This window comes from Pteropus alecto, unplaced genomic scaffold (assembly GCF_000325575.1).
Source record: "Pteropus alecto unplaced genomic scaffold, ASM32557v1 scaffold22, whole genome shotgun sequence".
Taxonomy (NCBI): domain Eukaryota; kingdom Metazoa; phylum Chordata; class Mammalia; order Chiroptera; family Pteropodidae; genus Pteropus; species Pteropus alecto.
Window position 1 is genome coordinate 7,401,393 of NW_006434839.1, and position 7,834 is coordinate 7,409,226.

Genomic DNA, 7,834 nt, shown 5'->3' on the forward strand with positions numbered 1-7,834 from the left:
CGCGCACTTGCTGCGCCCGGGCAGCGGCCAGACCCGGCGAGCATGGGCGGCGCGGAGTGACGCCGCCGTGCCCGCTTGGCATCAAGGACACTGAGCCCGCGGGGGTGGGGACGAAGGGGGGCAGCCCGCGTCGCCACCGCAGCCCCCCGAGAGCCGCCGCCGCTGCTCGGGCTCCGGGGCTGGGTGGAGGAAAGCGGGGCTTGGAACCGGTTCCCATTTTCCGACCTTTTTGTTGGACATTCCGCCCACCTTGGACGCTGCAAGAGGAGCTGTCAAGCCCCGCAGGCTCTGCTTTCGCCCTCCGTTCTCCTTGCTCCCTCCCGGGTTCCCTGTGCCTCGGTGGAGTGTTTGCGTTCGGGGCTGGGGCTGGAGCTGGAGGAGGCAGCCACACGCGCGCACACGCACACGTTCAGAAGAGGACGAGAGGCAGCGGCACCCGCACCATCTGCAGTGTCAATGCGGCGCTCCCGCTGAACGAGGCAAAAGCGGCGCTTGCAGGTAAGGAGCCGGCCGGGCAGGCGGCGGGGGCGGCGCGGTCGGGGATACCCGGCTTGGTCCGGGAGTCCTCGGCTGCCCTGGAGCCAGCCCGCTGCACGCACGCACACGCACAAATACACACAGGCACACACCGCACACAGGCACCTGCCCACGTCGCACCTGGACACTGCGTAGGTGCTGCGCGGCCAGGGCAGGTATTTCCTGCCTTCTTTTTCTGACGCTCCTGGTCTCAGACTTCCTTACCTGGGACTTTCAGAGGCGGGGAGGGGGTTTCTGTGTCTGACTGCTTCTCTCTGCCACCCGGCTAGGTTGAGGGAGTGATTTTTTTTCAGGTCCCAGCCTCTTGCATCCCTAGCTGCTTTTTAAAACTAGAGAAGTAATGGGAGGTCTTGGGAGACCCGCCCAGTCTAATCTCTGTTCCGTGGCCTTTGGATACCATGAGATTTTAATGGCAGCCCCATCGACAGATATTCAGACAGATATTTGGAGAGCGTGGTGGCCCGGCGCGCGGGGAGGAGGCCACATAGGCGGATGGGGCTGCAGTTCTGTAGGGCGGTGCATAAGGAACAGACACTGCGTTTCCCCAGTAAGAGGCAGCACAATCGCTTTTCTGAAGCGTGGCACTGCTTCCCCGCGAGTGTGCCGGGATTTCAGGCACGCAGGGGTTTAAGTATCGCTTCAGGTGGGTGTGTTGCTTGTCAAGGGAGGGTATGGGGGTCAGATCCTCCATAGAAGGTGTGACCTCCTCACATCGCCAGTCTCTGGGCGACAGCAAGGCGACAGGGCTTATAGACACAGGTCTCGTCTCGGGTCTCCCTTCCACCTCCCTATCGGTCCTCTGCACTGTGCTGGAAAGCATCACCTATGCCTCCCGCTAACACCTGTCACATGCCTTTCCAGGGTATGTGTCTGAGAAAAAGAACTAGAAGGGGTGATCCACGAGGGTGTAGTGCAGGAAGGGAAAGGCATCCCCTCTCTCATGAGCACCTCAGCAGCGCCCACCCTACAAGGAGGCAAGGCATGCCTGGATCTGCCAGCGTCCGCAGAACCAGGCTGCTCCTGGGAGTGTAGAATCACTCTCCAGAAGACTGTGGTTCGAGGTCCTATTTCCTGGAAGCTTTCCCCTTCTTACCTTTTCTCCCTGGCTGGAGTTTCACAGGCTGCTTATTTTCAAACTTTTTCTGTAGGAGGGAGGAGGTAGTTGGGGCTCCAAAAGGGCTTCTCCACAGTTCCCATTTGGGGATCAAAGAGCAATTTATTCAGGGCCCAGTTGTTGTAGGAAGAAGAACGTGAGACCCAAATAATGAAACATTATTTCGGAGTCGAATATAAATATAGCAAGGTCCCACGTTTCTATAGCTGCCCCTTGTTGGTCAACCTGGAAGGATTGTACCCTTTATGCAAGATCGTGTATTCAGAGTGTCCTACAAACCCAACAATGGGAAAAATATGTTGGGAGTCTTCCAGAGCATTAGGGGGAAGGAGTCAACATTCTTTCGAACAACAGGGCCTCAGTGCTGGTCACAGGATTTGGTTGGTTCTGTAAATCCTAAAGATGGGTGCTGAAATTAAGGGCTCTCTCTGCACCCCTATCTTTGCTCTTTTCAAACTTCAGCTCCTGTGAAGCTCTTCACCGAGGCTGGGGAGGAGAGGAGCAGACGCCCCGCTAGGGAGATTATATTCTGGTTGTGTGCTGTGTGCTCTGCCCTTTGATTGATTGAAAAGGGTAGAAGGAATAAAGCAAAGCTGTCACAATGGGGAGAACCCAGTAGGGGGAAGAAACATCATTATCTTTTTAAGAATGGTGGGGCTGTGTACACACACCGAGATATGTGTTCTCAAAGTGCCTAGCTATACATACGTGGTCAGCTCGTCTAACCGTGTGTGGCAATGGGACCCACCTCTGTCTTCCGGGCTGTGGAAGAGCTGGGACATTTCCACACACATGCCCCTTGAGAGCGTGGACAGGGAGGTCCCACGTACGCTAGAGCAGCACATGGCTTTCAACAGAAACAGTGAACGCCCGCCACAGTGAGTGGCTCCCAGGTAAACATTCCCTCACGGGAGCTGGAAGGGGCGAAAAGATGCGGTGTGGAGCTCCCTGAAATGTCCGTGCACCTTCTGCAGAGACTCTACCCTTTTCTTCTACCTTCTCTACCCGTTTTCCTTTCTCATATATTTGCAGCCTCAGGATCTGTCATTTTAATGCAAAACCAGCAGTCTTTATGCTGGGTATAAGCTAAAGATTTTTAAACACGGGTTCCAAAATTCCTCACACTTTCTGTACTTAGTGTTTGGTACCAGTTTGGATTCTAGGACAAAGCAGGCATTAATTAACATCTGTGCAAAACTGGGGGTGCATCATCTAATTTGTTCCTGGCTCTCTAGCCCAGCCCTGGAGCATGTCACGTTGCCGCTCTCCCTCTCTAACCACTCCTCTGTGGTCTTCCTTTTAAGTTCCCTGGGGTCTTCTCACTCGGAAAGGAGTTGCACTAGAAAAACCCCAACCGTGAAAAATGCTTCCTTTCGCAAACCCTTGCTGCTGCTGGGCTGTGCTCTAGGCGGCTCTGCTGTGAGCGTGAGGCGTAGGTTGCCCACGAACTGTTCTGTCTTGCCCAATCCGGTACTCACTCTCGGGCTGGCCTCTGTCCTCCCAGGACTTCATCCTGGATGCCCACCGACACTCGGCAAACATTTCCGGAGGAATCCGAGGCCGCCAACTCGTTTCCTTTCTCCTTCTCTGCACCTCTCCATTGCCTGCTGCCGCTGCTCCCTGCAGACAGGGAAGTCAGCATGGCAGATTCTGCCTACACTTGGCCCCCTGATCCTTTTAATCACAATGAGGGCTGCTGGGAATTAAGTGGGGGCTTTCTAGGGAGGCAGCAGTTCTGAAGTCGGGAGAGAGCTAAGGGGGCGGGGTGATGAACCGTCCTTAGCTTCTAGTTATCTCCAGGCTTTGATGCAAAGAAATTGCAGCCAATCTCTCTCCTCCTAGCCAGTTAGGAGGTATTTTTTAGCCACTTCTCCCCATCCTTACCCAGAGACGGCAATACACAGATAATGCCACCCCGGAGACCTGTGGGAGAGGCTCTATGACGGGCGGTGGCGGGGCGGCAGCCGCGCAGGAAACTGCCAGTGATTCAGGCTGCGATTTGTCTGTGCAACAGATGTGCCATTAATTTTGGGGATCTAGTTTTCTTATTTGCGTCCAGTACTACTCGATGTGAAACTGGTTCAGGACCTCGGGCAGTTGAACAGGTCTCATGTCCCTCCCTTGACACCCCCCTTCCCTCTTTCCCACGCCCCCTTCCTTCCTCCTCCCGACCGACCGCTTGCTAATCCACCTCTCGGCTTTGTGAGCACATCCGCCAGCCCATTCGCCCTCAAATTTGTGGCACTCCGAGAAATCAATATAACATGAATTTAACGACAGCTGGATGATTAAGTGTTATTTATATTTAAGAGCGGCATTTTAAAAAGACATCGTGCTAATAAATCACACGGCTGTTTGGGAGATGAACATGATTAGGGTAATTGCCCTATAGGCTCTGTTGAGCAGTGCTTGGTCCACACAGAGACCCACAGACACCACCTCTTTAGAAGCTGCGAGCCCCGCTGATCCCTACCTGGAGTTCCCACCTGGTCCCCTTCCATCCTGGGGGCTTACTCCCTCTGCCTTCTCCCCTCCTTGCCGCCCAGGCTGCAGCCCTTCAGTCGTGGCAGGAAGGCAGAGTCAGCAGGGAGACTGAAGGGGGCTCTGCTGCTAAGTGGTAAGAGATGGATCTTAAAAGCGAAGGCAGGCAGGGGGTCCTAATTCCCAGAGCAGAGGCCTGGTTCTAGGAGGAGGAGGCCACTTCCCTGCTTGGTCTGAAGCAGCTTCGGAAGAAAAGCTGCCTAAGTTCCAGGGTGAGTCTGTGTGAGCCCCCGACCCCTGTCCCGTGATCATGTGACATCAGCCTCCCCAAAGAAGAGGCTGTGTGGACATTAAGATTTGTTCTTGTGAAAGCAACAGAATGGAAAAGAGTAATAATTGATGATGATGATGGTAGTGGCTAATATTTATGGAGCACTTTCTCAGATGAGGCATCATTTTAAGCACTTTGCACAGGTTGGCCCCTTTCCTCCTCATGACAACCCAGAGGGGCGGTTACTATTACTCTCCCTAGTTCCTCCATGAGGAAGCAGATGTGGGAGGGTAGGGACTTTGTCCAAGATCTCTCAGCTGGTAGGTGATGGAGCCAAGTCTCACCCCTAAACAAACAAACTGCCCCCCTCCTTATCACTGTGCTATTTGCCTCCTTAAAATATCTGTGCAGAGTATGTTGCCACCCCCTTTGGAGATTTGGGGGAGAGTGTGCCCTGGGAAGTTTAGAGTACCTGGTTTCTCCCCAGGACTACCTCTGTGACCCCAGGCGATTGTATTTATTCTTTGAGCCTCGATTTCCCCATTTGTCAAAGGGGGCTGAGTCTTATCCTCACTGTTGATGGGTTGTGAAATCGCGCAGATCGTTCTAGCAGAGTGCCGTTTCAGAGGATGACTCTTGCCTCATTTGGCAAATGACTCTGCCCATTCCCTCTGGGAAAAACTAAGGAGGAGTGAGTAAGTGAGTGAGTGAGCGAGCGAGCGAGCAAGTGAGCAAGTGAGTCCTGACCCCTGCTTTCGATTCTGTGAGGCTGAGTCTTGTGCTGATAGGAATCTAGTTCTCCCTAGTGACGGCTTTTGAATTTGCTGGCATTATGAAAACAACACTCATTTAATCCTTCAAGTCACCCTGTAAGATGAGAATTATTCCATTCTGAGGGTGTAGGAGCTAAGCATGGCTCCAGGATGCTACATGGTGGATGGTCGTTCCACTCTTGGAGAAGGATGCGCACAGTAGGTGCTCAGTTATGTTTATTTGTTCATTCTTAGCTCTCAGGTTCCAGATTTTGGAAGCCAGAGGCAGGGAATCATTTAATCTTTCAAGTCACCCTGTAAGATGAGGATTATTCCATTCTGATGGTATAGGAACTAAGCATGGCTCCAGGATGCTACATGGTGGATGGTCGTTCCACTCTTGGAGAAGGATGCGCACAGTAGGTGCTCAGTTATGTTTATTTGTTCATTCTTAGCTCTCAGGTTCCAGATTTTGGAAGCCAGAGGCAGGGAAGGAATATTTGCTTGTGGATGTCATACCATGCTGGGTCTATATGATAGAGCAGAGGTTCCTTGGAAGTTGGTGCAAATGGGCTGTGTGTGGGGGAAGTCATCCTGCAGCACTTAGCATAAGTGTAACACTTGTTAGGAATTATTCCGAATCCTGAGAGGTGTGGACAGTGAGGCCCAGGTGGACTGTGGACCGCGTTGGGTGTCACCCCATCTCAAAGCCAGGTTTCAGCTGTCTGAATCTGTCTCTCCGGCCTGAACATTTTAGAGAACAGCCACAGGTGATCCTCTTGTGGTTAGATGTTTGTTTGTTTGTTTTCTACAAAAGACAAACTTTTATCGTATACATTATTGATTTGGCTTTTCTTCTTCACTGAATTGAGTGAAGGTTCTTCCAGACTTGAGGTGGCTAGAAGGGGCACACTTGGAATCCCAACATCTGTCCTTGGGGGCAGCAGGAGGAGGGGCTGACTCAGCCGGATGCGGAGTCCTGCTCAGACCTACGCCCACAGGTGCATGAGAGACCTTCAGCATCCTCGCTTTGCTGGCTAAGCTTGGCCGAACCCCTCGCTCTCCATGGTGCCTTCTCCACGAACCAGGATTTTCAACAACAGATTGGATTTTGGAATGTTTTGTCACTCTAGCACAAAACAGATCACTAGCTAAGAGGATATCGTCTCTGCAGTCGATGATCTGAACGCAGACGAACTGAATCAATCCACGAGGCCTTACAGGCAAGAATACATTCATTAGGAAGAAACAGTCGAGGAAGAGGTCATTGGAACTGTCGGAAAGGAAAAACCAGAGTGGCTCGAAGGCCTTCCCGGTCTTCACTCGAGATCTGTTTCACACCTGATACACTCAGTGCACTTGGCTCATAGGAGCCCAGCTGGATTCCCCTCTTGGCAGTGTACGGTCTAGGACCTGAGGACGAACAAACCATTCCTTGGCTTTAGCCTAGAGGTCAAGAGGAGAGAAAGTAAGCAAAGCAGGGTTGGCCAATTGTTCCTCCTCTTGTGGAGGGAGTAGACGGCGAGAGGAGGGCATGCCAGAGCAGCAGCTATTGGGTTGTGTATTTGGACCAGCGTGAAGGGAATGTCAGCTCACCTTTCAGAGATAGAGGGCACTTTTTCCCTCTCCATCTCAGACCTGCTTCTTGAAGGTGAACCTCAAATAGTGCAGAATTTCTCAAAGTATCTTCTGTGAGAGTGAATAGGTATTGCACACACACAAAGTTTCCATGGCCAAATAAGTTTACCCCAAGTGTAAAGTAAAGCTAAAGAGGGTCCTTGTTGCGGGACTTCTCAGAGCCTTTAAACACACTAACATGGATTGTGAAACCTCAAAAGATAGATATTCTCTGGTGTGGCCATGAGAATCCCCCAAGAAATGTTGGACAGGCTCTTTCATTTGTCTGCTCTTGGCTATAAATGAAGGAGTGGGCCCTACAATAAACAATTCAGTGGAACTTTCATGTTATACACACAAAGTACCAGATTCTTGTGGTTATATAGCTATGAGAGTTTCAAGCAGATAGTCCACCTCCAGGCTCAGCATTTGCCCCTTGGCCTTTCCAAGGCAGCAGAGAAGTCCTTAGACAGAAACGAAGTCCAGGTAGGTATATATTTTCTCAGATTCCTAGACAATTCTGGTATGTTCTCCTGGTTAAAAAGCACTAATATTACAGGAAAAGCTAGATGTTGGAGACAAATAGATGTAGATAATCTCAGCTCTGTCAGTTACCAGCTAAGGGGTCTTGGGAAAAATCAGCTTATGTTTCAGGATTACCATTGATACAATGAAGGGGGCTAGTCTAGGTCAGTGATTAAAATTAATTTTTAAATATGTATGCAGGCAGAACTCTTTATTACAATGAAATTTCATGTGGAACTCTAATGGATAGGACTATTCTCATCAAAGCCATGGTGTGTGTGTGGGGTGGGGGAAGGGCGGGGGCTGGAGCCTTGCACCCCTGGGCCTGGGTTCCTTAGAAAGCAGAGCCTGAGGCAAAAGCTGATGTGGTGACACTTCGTCAAGGATGGAATCCCAGGGCAACAAGAGAGAAGGAAAAAGGGAGGAGAGATAGGGAAGGAAGAGAAATAAAGAATGTATCCCGGAGCTGTCCATTGCTTCCCAGGAAAACACAGCTCGTGGCTCGGTTGCTAAGGCTGTATCTAGCTAAGAGTGTGT

General features: G+C 51.4%; 1 protein-coding gene across 5 annotated transcripts in view; it reads left to right on the plus strand.

Moving 5' to 3' along the window:
- The first annotated feature begins 6 nt into the window (after positions 1-6).
- The window catches only part of PLXNA4 (plexin A4), a 418,764-nt gene continuing 410,936 nt past the window's right edge, over positions 7-7,834 (plus strand). For all 5 annotated transcript variants that reach the window (XM_015588415.2, XM_025045937.1, XM_025045940.1 and 2 more), the window contains exon 1: positions 7-498. The gene's annotated coding sequence lies outside the window, so the exon portion shown is untranslated. The remainder of the gene's footprint in view (positions 499-7,834) is intronic.